The sequence below is a fragment of the Hibiscus syriacus genome, unplaced genomic scaffold (assembly GCF_006381635.1).
Source record: "Hibiscus syriacus cultivar Baekdansim isolate YM2019G1 unplaced genomic scaffold, ASM638163v2 tig00112221_pilon, whole genome shotgun sequence".
In the NCBI taxonomy this organism is placed as follows: Eukaryota; Viridiplantae; Streptophyta; class Magnoliopsida; order Malvales; family Malvaceae; genus Hibiscus; species Hibiscus syriacus.
In genome coordinates, this window is record NW_024063271.1 from 2,577 (window position 1) to 28,484 (window position 25,908).

The 25,908-nt window shown below is 35.3% G+C and overlaps 1 pseudogene; it reads left to right on the forward strand.

The window, feature by feature from the left end:
• The first annotated feature begins 2,872 nt into the window (after nt 1-2,872).
• Nucleotides 2,873-18,974, forward strand: LOC120175972 (annotated as a pseudogene).
• The last annotated feature ends 6,934 nt before the right edge of the window (nt 18,975-25,908 follow it).

Here is a 25,908-nt window from a genome sequence, read left to right on the forward strand (position 1 = left end):
TCGATCTAGGGTTCAGTTCCTCAAAATCTCGACTTTGAATTTTGTATTCTCTATGTCGGTGATGATTGGAAATATTTCTTTGAGATTCCTGGCAGTTAGTTTCCACCATACTGTTGGGTATACGAAGCTGTTTTTCACATCAGTTGTTGTTTACTTGATGACATTTAATAAAGAAGCTCAGCTTACGTTTATTACCCTTATTCCCGTTGTTACTGGGGTTATCATTACTAGTCAGGATGAACTGAGTTTTCATCTATTTGGTTTATCATGTGTGTTTCATCTACATCAGCAAGAATTCCATGGACCTCTTTCTATACATGGATCCTATAGATGATGTATTCTACTTCCTACAATGCTCATTACGAAAGAAACGCGATCGTATTACACTTGCCTTGCTCAAGATGACATCAAGATCAGTTGGCATCTCTTATTCAATTCAGCACTAGCATATTTTTTGAATTTGACCAACTTTTTATTCATAAAACACGCCTACATCTCACTTGTATTCCCATTGAGTTTTGTTCTCAAGTGGTCTTGTGACATCATACAAAAGTTCTGAACACTATGAAGGAACTTCATTGACTAGAAATCTGTGCAGAAGCCACAGATGGATTAATACTGTCAAAATTTTACATACATCTGTACGGAGGCCACATGAAAAGATGAATATGTTATCAAATGTTTTACAAACATCTGGGCAGAAACCACAGGAAATGATGAATGTGTTGTCAAGTGTTTTACGAACCAATAATTATGGTGTTGAACCAATGTTGTGATCATATGTTTTCCATTTATTGATGCAAGATAAAATCTGTCTTCTTCAACCCCAAGGTTAGAAGTGAGATATGATGAAGATTTCTTTCCACAGAAGGGAAATTCATAAATTTTAACAACAAGAAATTAGTGGAGCCAACCAAGATTGAACAATAGGTTGTTATTAAACATCTCGACATGATTGGTCTGAATGGCTTTATTCGAGATCAAATTAGATGTGGAGACATGAAAGGAATTAGGATAAATCTTCCTTGTGATGTGTTTCAAGAGTCAAATCAGAACAGACTCTACTCTCTTAATTAATTTGTTGAGTCAGGCATATCTACATCTACACTCCAAAGATGATAGATTCTCTTTTCAAAGATGAAAGCTTTATTGGATTTTTATGGGGCATCCATATCATGGTTCTGACTACAGCAAGAGTTCCATACATGAAACATTTCTTCTGAAACTTTAATGCAAGCAAAGAAGATACAAAGATACAAGTTGATCAGATGGTTCTTCAAAAATGCAAGCTTGATAGCATAAGTTGCTACCCTGATATCCAAAGGTAACCCTGGAAATAAATGATCAAATGAAGGAAGACCAAGTTCACTACTTTGAAGTCAAAATGAAGATTCCATCAACAATCATGCATTCATAAGAACATCATTTGCACAATAAACAATGCACATTGATACATTTGATTGTATTCAAACATAATTTTTTTTTAGATTTTCGTATGAAAAAGAAGATTCATGATGAAAATACCTTACAAGGAGAAGGTAAAATTCAAAATCAAATGCAGGAATCACGTAAACATCTGAAGAAGAGATGGACGCAATCCATAAGAATGAGCATATCTTGAGATTGGGGCATGTTACCCAATCAACATGTTATTTTGAAAAATAATGAGAAAACGATTTCCAAAGTTTTTCATTTAAATCGTTTCTAAAAATGAAATTGTTGAAAAGTACAAAAATGATTTCCATAGTTTCTTACTTAGTAAATTTTTCCCACATCTGTAAGACGTACAGTGCATGATTTTTCAAAAAGCCTTCGGGAGCTTTTTGATGTTTTTAAAGCCTCCGGGTCATCTGTAAGACCTACAGTGCAAGATGATAAGACCTCTGGGCAGAATGTTTTCAATTTCCAGAAGAGTTCATAATGAGAAAAACTCATCTGAAGAAGGAAGAAGAAGTTCATAATGAGAAGAACTTGTTCAACCTTTTGTTCAAATTCATCACTCGATGGATCATCATTTCCAGAGAATTTCATAATGAGAAGAACTCATCTGAAGAGGAAGAAGAAGTTCATAATGAGAATAACTTGTTCAACCTTTGCATGACTCTATCACAGAAAGAGATAGATCAACATCAACTTTTCCAGAGAAGTTCATAATGAGAAGAACTTATCTGAAGAGGAAGAAGAAGAAGTTCATAAGAAGACTTGTTCAACCTTTTGAATGACTCTATCACAGAAGGAGATAGTTCAACATCAACATTTCCAGAAGAGTTCATGATGAGAAGAACTCATCTGAAGACGAAGAAGAAATTCATAATGAGAATACTTGTTCAACTTTTTGCTAGATTACATTACAGAAGATGAATTGTCATCCCCAGTGGAAGAGTTCATAATGAGAAGAACTTGTTCAACATTTCCATCTTAATCAAGAGAGTCAAATGGACAAAAAAACTTATTGTCTTTTCGTCTTTGCCCTATTCTTGTTAACACAAGAATGATCAAAGAGGGGCAGCTATAGACACTAGTTTTTTTTGTCCATTCATTATTTTATTTTTATTATTATTATTATTATTATATTATTATTATTACTATATTATTATTTTTATTAATTATTAAATAAATATTTTAATAATTATTACATGCCCATTTTACAAATTCAAAAGGCCCATATACAAATCCCAGAGCCCAATAACCCGAAGGCCCAAACGAATTGGTCCAGACCCAAGAAACCCTAACCCTAGTAAGGTTTCCAGATATTTCCAACCGCCGTTGCTTCTTTTCCACCGTTGGATCTGACTGGATCCAACTACCTACCCTTCCAGATGAAAACCCTAGGGTATCATAACCCTAGGGCCACGCGCTCCGCCTTTGCCAGATGTCTAGTCCAGCCGCTGCTGACGTTCCACCGCTGCCACAACTCCTCGACGAAGCCTCCAGAAGGTCTACACCGGCCGTCCATCACAACTACTATATGGTGAGTCACCACATAGTTTGGTGACTCACCGAGAACTCCTCTATGACCAGTCCAAGATGAGTCCCGTGATGGTTTATAAAACCATCACCAAACCTACAAAACAAAGGAGGCGAACAAGGATGGAGAGAACAGAAACGATGAGAAAATAGAGAGCAACCAATAAACACCCACATCCAACAGTAAGCCAAAACAGAAAATAAAGAGAGAAAAGCCGAGAGACTTACCTCGTCAAAGCCTCCCTACACCATCGAAACCGAAACGTCGGAAGTAACCATGTTAGATCTACACGTTTTGGTAAGGTTTTAGGCTAAAATAACCTTGGGACTGGGTTTAGGATAAACGTGGTTTCATTTTAGGGGAATTTTTGTAAATCCAGCCATCGTCGGAGGTGGTCGGCGACCGTGATCGCGCGAAAATGGTGGCCGACCAGAACTCGGCGAGAGCCTTTTAGAGAGAAAGCAAAGCTTCTCTCTCTAAGAGATAGAAGCTGAGAATGAAAATGAGAGTTTAGACCCTTTTTGGGCCAGTTAAAGGTTTATAAACCCCTCCCCGAACGACATCGTTTTGGGGAGGGGCATTTGTGTACTTTCCCACAAGGGTAAAACCCTTTTCTCAGCCTCTCTAGGTTTGCATCTTTATAATTTGGTCACCAAATCAATTATTGACCCTTTCAATTCGGTATTTAAGTTTTATCTTCTTTACATTTTAGTCCTCACCCGTAATTATATATTTAAGGTAAAATATCTTATTTAGTCCCTCATATTTTTATATTTGATATTTCAATCCTGAATAATTAATATAGGTTAAATCACTGTTAGCACTCAAAATTTATAATATTTCGAATTAGAGCATTTAGGTTTTATAGCTTATAATTTAATCACTAATTATTTTTACCATAAGTTTTTATTTTATTATTTACACCTATAGTTTTAATTTTCTATATTTTAGTCACATATTATTATTATGGTTAAATTATACTTTTAATACTCATATTTTATATATTTCGAATTAGGGCTTTGAGTTTTATATTTTAGTCACTTATATTTTAATTCTTTTCATTTTGACCATTAGTTTTATATTTTGCAATTTTAATTTTATAATTTTAATTTCTTTTATTTAATCATTATTTTTTGCAATATTATTTTATTATTACTTTCGATATATTTAAATTAGTATTTTACTTTAATTATTATTGTTATTATTATTATTATGTAGTCATATAAATATATATAATAAATAATATTTATTTACTTAATTTTATATTTTATATATATATTAAATCCTATTTATAAATTTAATTTTATATATAAATTACTTTTAAATAATCATATTTTAATATTTATTTATTTTTTAATATTAAGAAATGGGCTGGCTTAAAGCACCTAGAAGTTCTTTTTTGATATTCTTAAATAAATAAATATCCTATTTTTATAAATTATATATAATTATTTAATTAATTTTTTATAGAAATGTTTTATTAATATTTATTTATTTTTTAATATTATGAAATGAGCTGTCTTAAAGCACCTAAAAGTCTTTTTCTGATATTTTTAAAAAATAAATATCTTATTTATAAAAAATAAAAAATAAAATAAAAATAAAAAAAATATATATTAATATATTTTCTTAAAATTATATTAATAAATTTATAATAACATGATTATGAATTAATATATTTTGAATTTTTAAATTTCCAATAATAGAGACAATTTATAATTAATGAGTACCAATTTTGGGCGTTGTGAGGGTGCTAATCCTTCCCCAAACGTAATCGACCACGAATCACTTTTTATTATTAAAAAGAACGAATTTTTGGTTAAAACACAGACCAGTTTATCTTTTAACTGATGTTTTCTTAAAAACTCTTTTAAAAGATAATTTTTAGGTATTCGACCTACCTGACCCAAAAGGTCGATGGTCACTCCGAAAATATTTTAAAAACCATTTATTCACATCACTTTTCCCGCCAAATAAAAATTTTTCGTGCCCGGGCGAAAACCGGTTACGACATAAGGTATTTAAATATTTATTGTCAAATAATTGAGAGTCTTTAAAATAAACACTTCTACTTATAATCACCTTAGATTAATAAAGAAAAGTGAGAATAGCAATATAAAATTAACCACTCAAATACTAGTAATATAAATGTAATTAGAATTAATACATAGTGAAAAAAGAACAAATCTTTTATTAATAAATGAATGAATTTTAAACTTACTAAAATATGAGTAAAATTATTAAAAATGAATCGAATTTTAAACTATCAAATTAAGTATTACAGAGTTGGCAGCACTTGGGACGACAACTTGCCTTAATTTTGTTTTCGAGTATTAAACAAATATAAATGTACATCGTTGTATATTAGAAAGAAAAAAAAGAAGCCAAAACACAATTCCAATTCCACGTTGTCTAGCTAACAATTACTTGTAAAATATTGGTAACTTTTTACTCATTGAACCAACTTTATTTTGTCTTTATTCAAGTATCTCTTGGTGGAATGATTTTTTACTACAAGACCAAAAGCCTGGCTTCATGTCTCTGTAAAATTTGACAACTTTTATTACTATTTCACGGTAATTATACAGAAATATTTATTTAATTTTTTATATAATTAATAATAAATAAATTTTTTATATAATTAATAATAAATAAATATATACTTATACACATAATTATTCGAGTTTAAAACTTCTAAACTCGTGGAAAAATTTTCAACAACAAACTTTTATATTTATTCCACGTTCAAAGGGTCCATAATATATCCCTACCACTTTCCATTTCCAAAATGACCATCAACGATTTCCTTCTATTTCTACAGATTTGCAACGTATGACACTAATATATTAAATAAATATGACATCTGACAGTTAATGTGCTAATCCCAATCCAAATAATTAAAAGTAAAAAGAAATATGTCAATTAAGAAATAAAAAAAAACTTATCTATCAAACACGGCTCAACAGAACACCTTTTTTCCATATACTCCAAAATAATATAAAGTTGCTTGAGGGGTGGTGATTGTGTCTTCAACCCACTAGATATCAATCTAGGAATTTTGGAATCAAAATGGAAGGAATGACGCCACAAGTATAGGAACTATACTTGTTTAATCGATAAAGTTCACAAAGAACTTTGAAGAGAAATAACTCACAAGAGTATGTTTTATATAAGAGATGATCTCCTTACAAATGAAATGCACTAGCCTATTATAGTTTTTCAAAGGGTTTAGGCCGAATAGACACATGATGGTTCGGCCAAGGTTGAAACCCCTTTGAAAATACAAGTTTTTTGATGAAAATACATGATTTTAATGAAGATACATGCTCTTGGCCGAATGGTTATGTGTTGGTTCGGCCCTAAGGATGATTTGAATGCATTTGGAAGTTATTTGGGCGCCAAAATGGAGAGGAAGGAGTCTTTGGCCGAATAGGAAGCATCCCTTGGTGTTTTGGCGCCTATTTGATGTCACATGGAGTGCACATGCTTGAATGATGCACATGGAATCCTACTTGAACGCACATGGGTCTTCTTGCAAGGCTTTGGTGAGGTTGCAACCATAGGATGATGTCTTGAAGCCCATGGGCAGGCTAGAGATGAACTAGATTCAAGGTAAGCTAGGTGAGTGTCTTGGTAGCTAACTAGGTGAGTTATAGCTTGATGAACTCAAGCTAGTTAGCTTTGGTCTTCTCATCTCCTCAGCTACTCCCAGCTACCTTTAGTCCACTTTTCAACAATTTAGTCGAAAGCTCTCCTCCAACTAGGTTCAGCTACATGCTAGCTCCTCCAGCTAAGTTGAAGCTCTTTAAGTGATGAAATGAGCTGCCATAACGTTATGCTTATCCTTATATCTAACCAAGCTACCATAATATGCCTTGCTTTGTGTTTCACCTATAGGAATTAACAAACAAACCAAGTAAGCAATGTGCGAGCTCATTTAAGGTAAAATGCATGCTGTCGTGAGGTGTTTGAGTGATATGAGCTATGAATGATCATCTAGAAGCTAAGATAACATGTATATAAGCTAGATAAAAGGCATAGGACGTTCATGAGCTTTAAGAAAAACATATATGAGCTAGAAAATAGATGCATGCCTGCAAATGAGCTAAAGAAACATGGATTTAAAGCTAGTGAGCTAATGTAAACATAACATGAGCTAGAATAACATGACATGAGTTAATGAATGAATGAATACATGCTGCCATGATATCTAAATGATATGCAAACATAATAAATGAATCTAAAACATATGTAAACATAATAAAGCTAAGTAAAGATGTGAAAACATATGTTATGCATGAAAATCATATAGTTGCAAGTGAATGATAACATATGATTATTCAAGCATAGTTTAAGATGAAAATGTATGCTCATAATATATAGTGCATAAATGAGTAAATATAATATAAAGTAAGGTATAACTCCCTTATATTGAGCATGATGAATCTTCAATGATGTGAGTGTGTCATGAAGAAAGTTGGTGCAAGACATGATCACATCATCCTCCCATTCTTTTAGGCGATTTGTCCTCAAATCGTAAGGTAACTTCTCCTTAGTGTCTTTCCATTCAAAAGTTGCTGATTTGACTTCAAAATGTATCCATTCAATAGAAAATTGTTCAAGACATTTCCTTTTGAGAAGATCTATGAAAGGATCCTCGTGAAAGGTCATGAATCTTGAATAAGTACTTTGGACCTCCTTGTCCTGAAAAGAAAGAAGACTTTTATAAGTAAGGGAAATATTAATAATTAGAAAGTTAAAGGTATACTCCCTGTTCACATCTTTTCGATGGCCAAAAGTGATGTCTTTTGAATTACAAGATATGTTGCTTTGAACGATCATGTCCCCAAAAGTCATGTTCTTTGGTCCTCCAATAGGTGTATTCATTGAATCATGAAAGGTTATAACTCTTGGAATGGAAATGTCCTTAGAATCCTCATAAGACACGTCCTTTGGATGATAAAATGTCCCCCTTTGCCTCGCATCTCTTGGCTCTTTGAAGGTCACGTCCCTAGCCTCCCAATTTGACAAGTTGTGTCGCTTGGAACATTCGAAAAATCAAAGAAAAAATCTGCAATTATATGGTTAGAATAATCGCCCTTGATCTTTCGTTTCATCCATAGGCATTCTCGAATGATCTTGCCATCACCAAGTGATAAGATAATACCATATATGAATCGAATTACTGCAAAATAAATCAAAACATGTAAATGAAAAACTATTGACAAGATGAAAGGAAATATCAAACCAGGTGGATGTTTAATGGGAGTTGGTTGTTGAATTCTTTTCTGGATTGGCAATGTACTTGGAATGTCAACGAACAAAACTCTTGGCACTTCAAGTGGTGCTTCTTTTGGAACTTCAAATGGCATAACCTTTGAAATATCAAGAGACATGTTTTGTGAATCTCCAAAAGTCATGACTATTGGTTCTTCAAAAGTCACATCTTTTAGTTTTCCAAAATCCATGATTTTTGAATCATCAAATTGAAAAGATACGTCTCTTGAATTGACCTGCAAAATAATAGGAAGAATAGATGAAAGGGTAATGTTAGTTAAAATATGTTCTTTATTGGCCTCTTTATCTCCAAATTCATCATTTTCAACTCTCTCATTTTCAACTATAACGTCTTCTTTATCCACTCTTTGATTCTCATCATTTTCAACGTTTTTGAATGATTCAATTCTTTTCTTCAAATGGTGCTGGTCTTCATTCACTTGACTAGGAGAAAGTGGCATCAAAGTGAATTTCTTGCCATTATGGGTTATAGCATATCTTTTTGTAAACCCATCATGGATTGCTCGTTTGTCGAATTGCCACGGCCTTCCCAAAAGTATATGTCCAGCATCCATTGGTACAACATCACAAAGAACTTCATCTTGGTATTTGCCAATTAAAAACGTGATGACAACTTCCTTTGTGACTTCTAACTCTTCATCTTCATTTAATCCTTGCAAAACATATGGGCTGGGATGTTTGAATGTTGTAAGTCCCAACTTCGTGACCATGTATGTGCTTGCAAGATTTGCACAACTTCCTCCGTCAATAGCTACAGGACACACTTTACCCTTTACATGGCAACGAGTGTGAAAGTTGTTTGTCCTTTGTTGTTCGTCCTCCAATGTTTGGAAAGATGGAAGATCACAAGACATTGTTAGTATAAATAAAGAAAATTAAAACCTTACCAGCACACTCACAAAGACTCACAATCTTCACTCCAAAGAAAAGATCAGATCACTCCACTCAACACTCGTGTTTACTCTCGGGAATATGACTTGGCTTTTGACAATTCTCCTTTTGATCTCACTCACTCAATTAGCCTTTTTCTACTCGATCTCTCTTGCTAAGTTATTTGAAGAACTTACTCAAGATTAGAACAAGTTAATTCTTTCCTTGTGTGCGTCGGCTGCAAATAGGTTAGGGTAGAAAAGGAATAGAAAATATGGATAGGTAGAAGAAAGGATTCAAGGTATTAAAGAAGGAAATGGTTGAAGACAACGAAAATGAAGTATAAAAAAGGAAGAGGTGACTTACAATTCAAGAAACAACACTTACTGCAACCTTTCTCAAGAAAGAATAAGGTTATCTTCTCTTAGTGTAGATGGCCTCTTTGATGTACTTGCAATGGTAGAACACACTTTCCTTGGCTTTACTTCTTTTTGAAATTCTCTTTTTTCTTTTCTTCTATTCTAATTTTTTTCTTTTTGTCTTTTCTTTCTTTTTGCACTCCAATTTTGATGTAGGAGTCTTTTTCTTTTGCACGCCAATGACATTTTTGTTGTCAATCCAACTATGCTCTGATTACCGCTTGATGTAAGGCAAATCTACACGCTTTGATGAAAAGAGTAGATAGCCTTATTGTGTCCCGATCTAGGATTGACAAGTACTGATGTCCTTGAATTAATAAGCTTGGGCTTCAAAAATAATAAGAAAGAAATATGATTAATAATGGGTTTAAGAAATGAATAATAATATAAGTAATGGAATGAAAGAATAAGAATAGAGATGGCTTCGGAATTATGGGATTGATGATGGTCTTGATGAAGGATGTTGATGATGAAATGAAGATGGTGGTGAAACTATGCTATGAAGCACAATCCCGGTCTTCACAAACTTGCTTGAGGGGTGGTGATTGTGTCTTCAACCCACTAGATATCAATCTAGGAATTTTGGAATCAAAATGGAAGGAATGACACCACAAGTATAGGAACTATACTTGTTTAATCGATAAAGTTCACAAAGAACTTTGAAGAGAAATAACTCACAAGAGTATGTTTTATATAAGAGATGAGCTCCTTACAAATGAAATGCACTAGCCTATTTATAGTTTTTCAAAGGGTTTAGGTCGAATAGACACATGATGGTTCGGCCAAGGTTGAAACCCCTTTGAAAATACATGATTTTTGATGAAAATACATGATTTTAATGAAGATACATGCTCTTGGCCGAATGATTATGTGTTGGTTCGGCCCTAAGGATGATTTGAATGCTTTGGAAGTTATATGGGCGCCAAAATGGAGAAGAAGGAGTCTTTGGCCGAATAGGAAGCATCCCTTGGTGTTTTGGCGCCTATTTGATGTCACATTGAGTGAACATGCTTGAATGATGCACATGGCAGCCTACTTGAACGCACATGGGTCTTCTTGCAAGGCTTTGGTGAGGTTGCAACCATAGGATGATTTCTTGAAGTCCATGGGCAGCCTAGAGATGAACTAGCTTCAAGGTAAGCTAGGTGAGTGTCTTGGTAGCTAACTAGGTGAGTTATAGCTTGATGAACTCAAGCTAGTTAGCTTTGGTCTTCTCAGCTCCTCAGCTACTCCCAGCTACCTTTAGTCCACTTTTCAACAATTTAGTCCAAAGCTCTCCTCCAACTAGGTTCAACTACATGCTAGCTCCTCCAGCTAAGTTGAAGCTCTTTAAGTGATGAAATGAGCTGCCATAACATTCATGAGCTAGTGTGAGCTGCTATGCTTATCCTTTTAGCTAACCAAGCTACCATAATATGCCTTGCTTTGTGATTCACCTATAGGAATTAACAAACAAACCAAGTAAGCAATGTGTGAGCTCATTTAAGGTAAAATGCATGTTGTCGTGAGTTGTTTGAGTGATATGAGCTATGAATGATCGTATAGAAGCTAAGATAACATGTATATAAGCTAGATAAAAGGCATAGGACGTTCATGAGCTTTAAGAAAACATATATGAGCTAGAAAATAAATGCATGCCTGCAAATGAGCTAAAGGAACATGGATTTAAAGCTAGTGAGCTAATGTAAACATAACATGAGCTAGAATAACATGACATGAGTTAATAAATGAATGAATACATGCTGCCATGATATCTAAATGATATGCAAACATAATAATGAATCTAAAACATATGTAACATAATATAAAGCTAAGTAAAGATGTGAAAACATATGTTATGCATGAAAATCATATAGTTGCAAGTGAATGATAACATATGATTATTCAAGCATAGTTTAAGATGCAAATGTATACTCATAATAATATATAGTGCATAAATGAGTAAATATAATATAAAGTAAGGTATAACTCCCTTATATGAGCATGATGAATCTTAAATGATGAGTGTGTCATGAAAAAAGTTGGTGCAAGACATGATCACATCATGGAGTGTTGACCGTCACATTGGAGAACCATTAGGATCCTTTTGACCAGTGTTTTACTAATATTATAATATATATTAGACAAAAATTTTAAACTTACATAAAAGAAACCTACAAATTAATAATGCAAATCTTTGAACTTTACTTACAAAAAAAAAGAGCAAACAAGAAATGAAGAGAGGGGGTTAAGTTTCCTTTTTTGTTCACAGATCCCCCAAGCAAAGAATTTGATCCTTTTCTTCTTGTTCTTCTTTTAAACATATGTGTTCCTTCTATTTTTCAGCTTACAAACTAGTTGATTGATCGGTGCAGTTGGCTGCAGAAAAAGAGGCCTTGTCATTTAAACCATAAACGAAACTGGAACAGGCTCAGACGATTGTCGATTGAGGATTAACTGAGTTGCCACATCAGTTTTCTATATGTTCTTCTCTCTTCACTCTCTACGTCGATCTTCAGAACCAACAGAACAATCTGAACCAATCTCAGAATGCTCTTGGTTCCCTGAACATGGATGATTTTTTGAAAAACATATGCTCATTGCCACCGCCGTCAAATCCCAAAGCGTACCCGCTGTTTGTCGGTGTTTCCATATCCGAGGAGGCTATTTCTCGCTCCCGAAGGATGTGGTAAGTAAGTTCGTCGATGATGTCTAGAAGCAGATTGTGGTCGGTGGCAATGATCAGAGACAGGGGATCGTCTACCAGAAGGGATTACTTTGGAGGATTTTTTGATGAAAACTAGAGCTATAACGTCCCAAATCCTGGGTTAGTAGCTCGAGTCAACTTTAGACCCATACTTGATCCCAAGATACCTATTATATTAGCTTGGACCAAGTTTAGTGATAGTGGGCTTGTGTTGGGCCAAAAGAATTATTGAATTGTGAAGAGAATTTTATGAAATAGAAAGTAGGAGGACTAAGTATGCAAACTTCCCCTTTGTTATTTTGAAAGATGAAAACCCCTCCCTTATAGCATGATTTCACGTAACCACTCCCCCCATCCCTCACCAAACAATCTTCATATTCCTTCCATCTTTTTATTAATAAAGAATCTCTATTCTTTAAGCTTCAATTCAAGTTTTATTTCTCAAATTTTAGGCTTAGTTTCAAAAAATGGGTTTTTTTTTTGGAGGTTTAAGATAATCTATGGATTCTATCTCAATTTTTTTTATAGATTCAAGTAATAGGAAACATTTTTAGCTTTTACCCAACCACTTAGTTGAGTTAGTAACACCTTTTTTCCCTTTGATTAGTTAAAGAAGCGGGAGAAAGCTCAAGAACAAGGGGAAAAGAAAAAAATGTTGCTTAAGTGATTAAAGGGCATTATAGAAGCCAAGAATTCAAGGTAACACATTTAAAACTTCTTCATATCACTTGTGAGTCATTAGAATTTCATTCTAGCTTAAGAGATTAAGTTGAAGCATGTTGAACAATGCCATGGTAAATCTTATGTTTTAGTGTTATAGCATGTCTTCAAGCCTTCTTTATGACCCCCTAATATCAATAAAACACTTAATCACTAATTGGGGACCTCAATGGGGCTTTTAAGGGTAGAAAGATGGGATTTTCTTACCAAAACAGGGCACTTTATAACGATGGTATCGATACTGTAAGGCCAATATCGATATTGTTCATCCTTCAGGTATAAATTAGGTAAATTTTGTATAGGAGGTATCGATACTATGGAATTTTTCAAAACATCAAACCTAAATTTGGTATCGATACTCAGGCAAGTATCGATACCCCAACACCAGAGTATTGATACTCTACTTAAAGTACCAATACTACTTCAGTTGACAATCTCAGGATAGAGGTTTGAGTGTCTAGCCCTTTAGGATTAGATGTCTTAGTAGACAAGGTCCACCGCATATGTCTAGTTGAAATTCAAGGCAAAACCTTTTTGGCCGATCTTATGGTACTGCCATTTAGGGAGTTTGATCTAATTCTACCTATGAACTAGTTGTCGGAGCATGATGAAAGTTTGAGATGTGAGCTTTAATGGCTTAAACTCAGGAAATAAGGATGAGACTCGGATAATAATGTTCGGTGAGAATCAAAGAGTGTAAGGGTTTTGTCAGCCCTCAAGGTGCAAAGGATGTTGGACCAGGGGTACGAAGCCTTCTTGGCTCATGTGGTTGATACAAGAGTCATAGTTTCGAGATTAGAGGACATCCAAACTGTAAGAGACTTTTCAGATGTCTTTCTAGAGGAGTTTCCAGGGTTATCGTCAGATCGAGAGTTAGAGTTTGGCATTGAGGTAATGCCAGGGTCCACCCCCGGTGTCCATTGCTCCCTACTACATGACATCGAATGAATTACAAGAGTTGAAGGTTCAAATCCAAGATTTATAGGAGAAAGGGTTCATCCGGCCAAGTATTTCCTTGGGGAGCATCGGTTCTTTTTGTTAATAAAAAAGATAGGTTGATGAGGTTGTGTATCAATTACAGTCACTTGAACAAGTTAACCATTAAGAACCTTTATACCCTTCCCATAATCAATGACCTTTTCGACTAGCTTAAGGGAGCATGTGTTCTCTCCAAGATAGATTTGATATTCGAGTACTATCAATTGAAAGTTAAAGAAGAAGATATAGCAAAGACGTTGTTCAAAACAAGATACGATCAATGTGAGTTCCTTGTAATGTCATTTGGACTCACTAATGCCCCGACGACATTCATGGATCTTATGAACTGAGTTTCCACCCGTACTTAGACTAGTTCGTAGTGGTTTTCATCAATGATATTTTGGTTTACTCTCAATCAGAAGAAGAGCATGACTGACATCTTTGAATATTCCTTCAGACCCTTCGAGACCGTTAGTTGTTTGCCAAGTTTGGGATGTGCGAGTTTTGGTTATCTGAAGTTTCATTTTTAGGTCACGTCGTGGAAGCTGATGGAATTCATGTTGATCCTTAGAAAATTTAGATAGTCCTTGAGTGGGAGTTTCCAAAGAGTGTAATACAGGTGACCAGTTTCTTAGGTCGTGCTGGCTATTATCGTCGATTTCTAAAGGTTTTTTTTATAATAGTAGCCCCAATGATCAAGTTGCTTCATAAATGAGTATTGTTCGTGTGGGGTGAGAAACAACAAGGAAGTTTCGAGCAGTTGAAGACCCTTTTGACCCAAGCATCAATTTTAACCCAACTTGAGTCAGGAAAGGAGTCAAACGTGATCAGCGATGCCTCGTTAAACGCTCCTGGATGTGAGTTGATGCAAGAGGGAAATGTGGCAGCTTATGCTTCCCGTCAGCTTAAACTTTACGAGCAGAATTATCCCACCCACGATCTAGAGCTTGTAATGGTAGTCTTCGCACTCAAGATTTGGAGGCACTATCTATTTGGGGAGAAGTGTCACATCTTTACTAATCACAAGATTTTAAAGTATTTTCTTACCCATGAAGAGCTAAACTTGAGACAACGAAGATGGGTTTAGTGCACCTAAGTTTATATGATAAAGGGGTTTTGATAGCCAAACTTTGAGTAGAACCAAAATTGGTGAGTCAAGTAAAAAGGCTGCAAAGTTCTGATAGTCGTTTAAGGGCTCGCGTGGAGCAAGGCCTCCGAGGATAGGCCCTAGGGTTTGAGTTATGTGATGGTAAGGTGTTGTTCTTTAGGGGTCATTTATGTGTACCTGATGTGGATCAATTGCATAATAAGATTTTTCACGAGGCCTATTGTAGTCCGCTTTTAGTTCACCTCGGTAGCAATAAGATGTACTAAAAGCTTAGACCCCTGTATTATTGGCCAGGCATTAAGAGGGAAGTTTCTGAGTTCATTGCGAAGTGTTTGGTGTGTCAAAAAGTCAAGGAAGAACATCAGGTTCCTTCAGGATTCTTCCAGCCAATTCAGATACCTCAGTGAAATGGGACAGAGTAATGATGGATTTCGTGATCGAGTTACCGATGTCGAGGTTTAAGCATGATGTAGTGTGGGTGATAGTTGATCGGTTGACCAAGTCAGCTCACTTCTTATTGGTTAGGATGGATTTCACCTTAAAAAGGTTAGTGCAACTCTATATCTGGGAGATAGTGAGGTTGTATGGAGTCCCAACATCAATTATTTCAGACAGAGACCCTAGATTCACTTCTCAATTTTGGAAAGTTCTTCATGAGTCCCTTGGCACCAAACTCTATTTCCGCACTGGATTTTATCCTCAGACCGATGGTCAGTCTGAGCGCGTTATTCAGGTTCTTGACGACATGCTTAGGTTTGTTGTTATGGAATTTAAGGGTAGTTGGGAGGATCACCTACCTTTGGTGGAGTTCGCGTACAACAATATCTATTAATTAAGCATTTATATGGCCTCATACGAAGCTCTATATGGACGCAAGTGTAGAACTCCTCTTCGCTCGATCGCTTAGTGAAGGGAAAATAGTAGGACTAGATTTGACCAAAGAAACCAAAGAAAAGTTCAGAATGATTCAAAATAGACTAAAAGAGGCATCTGATAGAAAAAAATCATATACAGATTTAAAGTATAAAGAAATTGAGTTTGCTGAGGGCAACAAGGTATTCCTTAAGGTGTCTCATTGGAAGAAAGTACTTAGGTTTGGGCGTAAAGGGAAGTTGACCCCACGTTTCATTGGTCCTTACAAGGTGCTAGAGAGAATATGACTGGTAGTTTACCATTTAGCCTTACCCCCAGAGTTGGAACGCATTCATAATGCGTTCCATGTGTCTGTGTTTCGAAGGTATTATTCTAAATGTTCTGTCCTTAGAGAAAGTCGAATTGAGCCCTGATATGACCTCCGAAGAGGAACTGAACTGAATTTTGGCTAAGGACATAGAAGAATTAAGGAATAAAAGAATTACCTTGGTGAAATGCTTTAGAGGAATCATGGGGTCTAGGAAGCTACTTGGGAAACCAAGGAAGACATAAAGCTTTAGTATCCACATTCTACCCAGGTAAATTTTGAGGAGGAAATTTCTTATTATAAGGGGACAGTTATAATGTCCCGAATCTCGGGTTAGTAGCTCGGGTCAACACGAGACCATAATTGAGCCCAAGTGACCTATTATATTATCTTAGACCAAGTTTAGTGATAGTGTGCTTGTGTTGGGCCAAGAGAATTATTGAATGGTGAAGAGTATTTTATGAAATAGAAAGTAGGAGGACTAAATATGTAAACTTCCCCTTTGTTATTTTGAAAGATGAAAACCCCTCCCTGATAGCATGATTTTACGTAACCACTACCCTCATCCCTCACCAAACACTCTTCATCTTCCTTCCATATTTTCTCTCTTCTTATTCCTTACAAAAGTTGAGATTTGAAGAGATTCAACTGTAGGTTTTATTAATCAAGGTAAGATTATTAGTCTCCACTCTTCAAGCTTCAATTCAAGTTCTATTTCTCAAATTTTAGGTTTAGTTTTCAAAAATGGGTTTTTGGCAGGTTTAAGAGAATCTATGGATTTTAGCTCGTTTTTGATAGATTCAAGTAATAGAAAACATTTTTAGCATTTACCCAACCACTTAGTTGAGTTAGTAACACCTTTTTTCCTTTGATAAGTGAAAGAAGTGGGAGAAAGCTCAAGAGCAAGGGAAAAGAGAAAGTTGCTTCTTGAGTGATTTGAGGGCAATCTAGAAGCCAAGAATTCAAGGTAACACATTTAAAACTTCTTCATATCACTTGTGAGTCATTAGAATTGAATTCTAGCTTAAGATATTAAGTTGAAGCATGCTGAGCAATACGATGGTAAATCTTATGTTTTAGTGTTATAGTATGTCTTCAAGCCTTCTTTATGACCCCTAGTATCAATAAAACACTTAATCACTAATTGAGGACCTCAATAGGGCCTTTGGAGTAGAAAAATGGAATTTTGGTTCCAAAATAGGGCACTTTATAACGATGGTATCGATACTGCAAGTCTAGTATCGATAATGTTCATACTTCATGTATAAATTAGGTAAATTTTATAGAGTGGTATCAATACTCATTCATTGGGTATATATACCAGGGAAGGAGTATCGATACTCCCAGTAGGAGTATCGATACTTAGGAATTTTCAAAACATCGAACCTAAATTTGATATCGATACTCAGGCAAGTATCGATACCCCAGCACTAGAGTATCAATACTCTGCCTAGAGTATTGATACTACTCTACCCAAATAGCCTACATTAGTATTGTTGTATCGATACTGAGGGTTATTATCGGTACCCACAAACATTTTTCGATAATTAATCTAAGGATTATGGGCTTAGACTTGGGTACCCCACATACTCAGATTAATAACAGATAAGACTCCAAGTGATAACAATAATTCATATCAGAATAATAGAAATGGTAATTGATAGGATCAAATAAAACTAGCCTTGTTTGTACACTCGGGAAAACGGTCAGGACACCCGGGTCACTTTAGTAAATGATGCTAATATCGATAAATAGAACCAGTCTGAATATCTTTAGGTAGTGCACGAGGCACTTTAAACTGACTAACTAAGGCCAAGGTCTGACACTCGTGAGGGGTGGGTTAGTCAAGGGTATTGTGTCTGATGTAGAGATTTCGAGCCTCATCCTTGGTAGACTAGAGGGATCTGTGAGCTCTGAGATACGAAACCCTCTGCTGCACCATTATGTCTACCATAGAGTAGAGAGTGTAGTATATAAGTATACTCACTGTTGCATTTTACCAGTTAGCTTGAGCATTTATTTAACACTTTTAGTATGACTTAGTTGTTAGTGTGGCACTGAGCTAGTTAGCTCAGTATTTGGAATTTTTTACCTTACATAGGTTAGGTTTGGAGCAGTCGAAGAGTCATTTTGAGCAGTAACGTCTCAAGATTATCTTATAGAGGCCATGTATATTTGTAAACCCCCTTTTATTTTGTATGTTCGATTCGTAACTCATTTTAAAGTGGTATGTATATTTTGATACAATTATTTTGGAACTCCTGATATAAATATATATATATATATATATATATAATTGTGGTTGATTATTTTATTATGAGTATTTTCAAGAAAATGTTTTATTTATGAAAAGTTAAGAAAATATGTGGTTAGTCACTCCGGTAGTTCTGTGTGACACTCAAATCGGTTGACTATGTGTCATATTAGTCTAGGGTGTTACAAGGGTGGTTAGAGAAGAGGATGTCAGAGGAGTTGGTGATTAGGTGGGAGTTGGTGTAGGGGGTTATGCTGTTAACCAGGGTGTTATCAACGGTGGAGGGAATCAGTTTTCAGTGTTTGGAAACAACGACAGCGTTAATCATCAGAGGAAAGTAGCCCTAGCTGGTGGAGATGCTAGAGGAAAACGACGTGTTGTGGAAGCCCTGCCTTTAGATAAAGCAAGCAGCAAAAACATAAGAGTATGATAAAAAAATAGAGAATCTGCTGCTAGGTCCAGAGAACGCAAATGGTCGGGCTTCCCTTTGTAAATTATGTTTGGTTGCTTAGAAAATTTTTTAAGAAGAAATGAATGAAAACCCTAATTTTTAAGTTTGGGATTGGGTTAAATATTGAAAGAGAAGATGATGTGACGTTAGAGATATATTTGGGTTTCCAACATGGCAGTCAACCTAGTTAACCAATTCTATGTAAGCACTTAACGTGCCATGTATTTTTCTGTCACTCATGTTAACATCTGTTAAGTCGAGTGATCAGTTTGTAACTAATCGATAACGTTAGTAATTGATTTGTAACATTCGAAAAACCAGTGGGGAAAACGAAAACTACCTTAAACATTAGTGACCAATTGTGTAGTTTACCTTAAATTTTATATCACAAAATCGAGGGCACAAGCTTTTCATTTTTGGCCAAACTAAAATGTAAAATTTCCCATTGTTGTAGTCTTTTAGATGTCACAACTATAAAATAATATTAACAAAATTTCGATTGAATAAATAATTCGATTATAAATTTAACCATATTCATTAAATGATTTCAATAATAATAAAAATATTATGTTTATTATAAATTTTATGTTTGAGTGATAATATTTAAAAGTGTATATACATAATCAATTAGTCAAAAAAATTATGAATAAATATTATTTTATAATCACTCTATACTATTAAAAAATTAGATAGTTAGTTAAACACTTGATTTTAGTTTTCCATAAGATCATCTCCCAGTATAATTGATTTCATGTGGAAATAGATATTTTTATATATTATTACTCACTCTACCCAAGTAAGGGTATTCACTCAAGGTTCTCTTTTGCACAGGTCTAAAATTAAAAATTTATATATAATTTAAAAAGATAAATTATTTATTTAGTCACTCACTTATTGTTTTATTTCTGGTTTAGCCATCTATTTTTTTAAATCATATTTAATGTTATATTTTTTGTTACTCATCATTAAAAAATTAACAGCGATACTGACGTGATATTTTTAAATTATTTTTTCACTTTCCACTTAATTATTCTTTTATTATTTTTGTAATACCCCAAATTTTGGTTAGTGGCCAAAATATAAGTTTTGAAAGTTTAGTGACATAGTACAAACTTTGTGAAAGTGTAAGGACCAAAAATATACTTTTTAAAAGTTATATATTTTGCCCATTAAATGAATAGTTTATTCCAAAATTGACATTTTTGTGGGAATCAAAATTTTGATTTAGGATTTGTATTAAAAGCTACAAAGTAGTAAAGTCCGAGAAGGATTCGGATAATTAAATTGAATCGAAAATTTACAAAAATTTGAAGGTTGATAGAAAAGGGTTGGAAATATTATTTCCATAATTTAGAACGATGAAATTTAACATGGAATTAAGGTCGATTTTTCACGTCAAGCCAAAATTTTGAAATTTAGTGACTAAATTGCAAAGGATAAAGTTGGAAAGTCAATTTTTGTTGGTTCATCTTTGACTTTGGAATATTAAAATGGAAGATAATGCAATGGCAAGTTGAAATTATCATGTTTCATTAAGGGCAAAATAATAATTTCACATTAATTGAATTTTAAATTCAACTATATTAAGTTAAGCCAAGTGTATTATGATAATTAAGAAGTAAAATCAAGAAATTTTCAGCCTTCTTCAAGCTCTCCAACATGAACCACCATATCAATATTTTGATAAAGAGAAAATAACCTCAGTGACCAAAAATCCCATATAATATACGATTTTAACCAACTTTTTCCGGATTTGCCAAAATGACCAACAAAATCGCAATGCGATCGCTAATTCGCAACGCGATCTCCATTATCGCAAATTCGCGTTGCATTTCGCGTTGCGATAGTTGGAAATCGCGTTGCGATGGTATACAGTGTCGTTGCGATTTTCCCAATTCGCAATGCGAATAAGTAAATCGCAACGCGAATTGGGAAAATCGCAATGCGATACTGACTATCGCAATGCAATACTTACTATCGCAATGCGATAATACAAAATCGCAACGAGATACTGACTTTCGCAACGCGATTCTGACTTTCGCAACGCGATTTACATAGCGCCATTCGTATTAACGCGTATTTTTTTTTTTCAAATTCCAAACACGAATTTTTCTTAATAAATCGGAAACTGAACCGTCCACAGTAATCGAAACTCATAACCTCAAACCTAAAATCACAACACTCAATCCCATCTCCATCTCTCACTCTCTACGGCGAAATCCGTCCCCATCTCCGAAGATTTCCGTCCCCATCGCCGGCGAAATCCCTCACAACCATTCACAGTCAAAAATCCCTCACAATCATTCAGAAATGGAAAATCAACCTCCGAGGGTTAGTTTTTTTATTTTTATTTTGAAAATTTTGCATTATTTTAGGTTTTTCATATTGAGATTGATGATAAGTTTACTGGTAATTTCAATAATAGATTAACCATTTCACTTAGATTTCTTATTAAATTCATTCGATTGCTGCCAATACTGCTAAACTGTTTAGCCTGTGAAGTTAGTATTTGTCTTTGTTTTGTCTTTTGGTTGAAGTAATGCAGAAGAAGAATAGTTTCGAGAATGAAAATCGCAACGCGGAAATAACTATCGCAACGCGAAATAAAAAACGCAACGCGAAACAAAAATCGCATTGCGATTTTCATTTCGCGTTGCGATTGTCTGGTCGCGATAGTCATTTCGCGTTGCGATTCTCTCGTTGCGATTCTATCGTTGCGATAGTCATTTCCGCGTTGCGATTCTCATTATCTCGTTGCGATTTTCATTTCAACCAAAAGACAAAAACAGTGTTGCAAATTTTAGTTTCAAGAATAAACTACTATTTATGTTTATTGTTTTGTTTTTGGTATATCTTGACAGTGTAGTTTTTGGTATATCTAACTTGGTATGTTTATTGTTTTTTTGTAGAAATTTTTTTCGGCTTCATTGACATTAAGGAATAAAGTTAGCCTAGCCACTACAATTGCTTCAAAGCTTTCACCTGCACAAAGAAAATTGTTTGAAGAAACCTGCTTCGGGCCATGGCTGAGAGTACAGCATCCGGGTGGAGATGCTAGTTTGACCCATTTGTGGCTTCAGACCATGACTAGCGATCTACCCGACAGTATACAACGTGGTGAGGAAGAGATATGGTTTCATTTTCCACCGGCGTATACTTGTTTTGGGCGGAAGGAGTTCTGCTTAATCACTGGTCTACGATTCGGACACGATGATGTAGGCCGGTACACTCGTCATATCACCTGCCCATCATGGTTATCCAGGGTTTTTCCTGATGAGTCAATAGAGAAGCCGAACTTACACGTCGACGACATGAAGAAATTGTTTAATAAGAAATATGGTTTTACTCGGATGAATGACGTCGATGTTGTCCGAGTATGCCTTCTACTACTTTTGTATGCCTGCTTTTTAGGCAGAGAGGCCAGACAACCTATTCCTCAGGAGCTAATATTATTGGTAGAGGACCTAAATGCATGGAATCTGTTTCCGTGGGGTTCGTATATATGGAAAGCTACCTGGACTAAGTTGTCGTCTGCCTTTGATGACCGCAAAAGTTTGCGGGGCGATGGGTCGAAATACACTTTGTCAGGCTTTGTTTGGGCCTTTAAGGTAAGAATTTCTATATAATGTTTTCAAAATTATAATTAATTATTTAACAATTACTAATGTTTGTTATTATATTGTTTGTAGATTTGGATATTCGAGGCCTTTCCGGCCATGAAGACATATGCAATAAAAACTTCAAATGATATTCCCAGGGCTATTTCCTAGAAGAGGAAACGTCTGTTGGATTGGGAAGACTTAATACCATATGCGATAATAAATAATGTAGGTTAACACAAATACTATCATATATAAACAAGTTATTAATAGTAGACGTTTAACTTTGTTTGAGTTTTTATATTTTTAGGAGGCCAACATTCCATTAAAGAGACTGACACCCACGGAGGCTGAGCTTGCCAGTGATTGGTGGCAAGCTAGTCAGTGTTTTCTTGATGGCACGAATGATGAGCAGCCTTCACTTCCTCCACTTCGAGAGCCATCACCTCACCTAGAGCCATCACCTGATCGACCCGACTATACACCTCTACAACGAGAGCCATCACCTATCCCGTCACATCATCGAGCCTCTTCTCCACCATCACCTCATGATAGGCGACCGACAAAGATGCCACGACTTTTATCTCCCTATTCTCCACCTCCACGGGATGAGTCAAGGGAGTTACGTGATGAGGTCAATGCCTTGCGTGAGGAGATCGGTACTCTACTTGATAACGATGGTGCATGGCGTGTGGAGGTGTCTACTTTACGTGGTGAGGTTGCCGCTCTACGTGAGATGGTAGTATCGTTGCAGAATGAGGTTCATACTCTACGCAACGAGGTAAGTTTAAGATTTTCCATATTTAACTTGATGATAAATTTACTCGTAATTTCACTTAAATTAACCATTTCACTTAGATTGCTTAGTAAATTTATTCGGTTGCTGCCAAAACTGCTAAACTTTTTACTTTAACACTGTGAAGTTAGTATTTGTCTTTGTTTCATCTTTTGGTTGAAAGTTTGAAATATATTTATCTTTGTTTTCACTGTTTAAATATCATGTCTGTTTATTTACTGATATTTGTATTTAATTATTTAGCGGACCGATAAGGTGGATGCTTTACGTCGGGTTTTTCTTGCACGACAGAGTTCACGCATCAGACGGCGTGCACGTGCTATTAAGTCTCCGTATACCCCAATAGTGCGAAGACACCGCAAGAAGAAGCCCGACTCGCCTGTCATCCCTTAAGAGTCCACTCCTATCGTTGAAGAGGCCCCTATCATTCCTCGAGAGTCCCCTCCCACCGTTCAAGAGGCCACTGTCATCGTTGAAGAGGTCCCTCCCACCATTCAAGAGCCCGATTCACATGGCGTCATATGTAGGATTCTTGAGAAACCCTCTGACGTGCCGGACATGATGGATTCAAGTTGGCTCTCGTATGAGTTACCGGCCAGTACCATACCGGTATCTGAAGAGGAGAGGAAACAACTACCGGACACAATTCTGGATAACACCCTTTGGGCTAAGATCGCAGTTGATTTTTATCTACATGAGCGAAGCCAGGGGTGTTTCACTGACATATGCAAGCTCAATGATGATATCTATTTGTTTCTTGATCGCTCTTGGTGGGGCGTATTATTAGGGGTCGAAGATAATGGCTATTTCGATGGAGGGGTAAGTCTTATATTTTTCTTATATTTTCATTTGATTATTTTTTTGTAAATTTATGTAAGTTACTAATATATGTCTTTTTTTGTAAAACAGCATATCGATGCTTGGGTGTCACGTCTTCTAATAATTAGGAAACTTAAGGAAAATAAAAGAAATACATGATATACAATTATGCCGACGTCTTTTAACGCCGTTCACTTGAAGAATCAACGAGATGAATCATTTGCGTTGGGCAATGGACAAGCTAAACTTTATCCTGCATGGTGGGAGGTCGATAAGGTTAGTGTTTATTTTAGATTGAGTTTAAAGGTATTCATAAATAAGTGCGCAAATGAATGAATTATTACTTATGATTGCAGGTGTTTATCCCTGTTTTGGAACGTAACCATTGGCTTCTCGTCGAGCTTCAGATCCCATCCCTTAAGGCAATAGTATATGACAGCATGATAAATTACATATCATTGGCTGATTTAAGAGATATTATTAAGGGATGGAGCTCTTATTTGGCTAAATTCTTGGATGCGATAAATTATTGGACTCGTTCTGGAAACAAGAAGCCAAAGAAGCTCAATATTACAGTTAGCAGAGACGAGACCGCACCACAATAAACGAAAGGACCCAGAGGGAATTGTGGTCCTCTCGTATGCTTGGCGTTGGACCGTTTGATCACAGGAAGTATAAAGTATCTACCTCCCACCGATATAGATAGAGCTGCAGTAGGCTTGTGGTTTCGACATTATATGGCTAGATTGATATATACGAGACGCTGCCTACCTGCATCTGCGTTATAAAAATGTCCATAAACAATTGGTATGTTTATAGGCTTGTGGTTTGAAAATGTTTGGTTAAGTACCTAGAATTCAATAATTTGCTGTTTGTAGGTTTTAGATGTGTAGAAAGTGTTGTTTGAGCAAATGTTTGGTTTATACAGGTTAATCTCAGAAGTGAGCTGCGTGAAAATGATGTATGGCTGCAAAAGTTGATTCAATAGTAGAAGTGTTATTTTCTCTAATAATTATTACTTATTTTTTGATTGTTTAATTGATTTGTAAAAGGTGATTTGTAAAAGTTGATTTGTTTAATTGATGTTAACATAATTCTTATTTGTGCTTGTTTAATTGATTGAAATGTAATGGTTGATTTCAATCTGCATTATGTTGAAGGCAAAAAGTACTATCGCAATGCGAAATGAAAATCGCAATGAGGGAATCGCAACGCGAAAATGAAAATCGCAACGCGAAATTAAATTCGCGTTGCGATTTTCATTTCGCATTGCGATTCCCTCGTTGCGATTTTCATTTCGCATTGCGAAATTAGCGTTGCGATTTTCATTTCGCATTGCGATTCTCTCGTTGCGATTTTCATTTCGCATTGCGATAGTAATTTCCGCGTTGCGATAGACATTAAGATGATTGCCTATTAAGTGATAACAACTGAACAGATCACAGCAATTTTCAAACTCAAGTTACTAATACATGCCTAACTGAAAATGTTAAAAGTTCACATATAAAATCTACATAATACAACGTTTGCATTTAAAAATCACCTAAGTTAACAGTCCCAAAAGGTGAAGCCAGTTGTGATTGGGATTTTAAAGATGATTGCGATTTTGATTGCCTTTTTCTTGACACCATATGAGCTTTGGATTTTGATGATGATCCATATTTTGGTAGAGGAAAAGATGATTGTGATGGCACTGGTGATCCACATGTCAACCTTGTATGACCACTTTCCTTGCACCGACTACATATCGATCTCTTCGTCT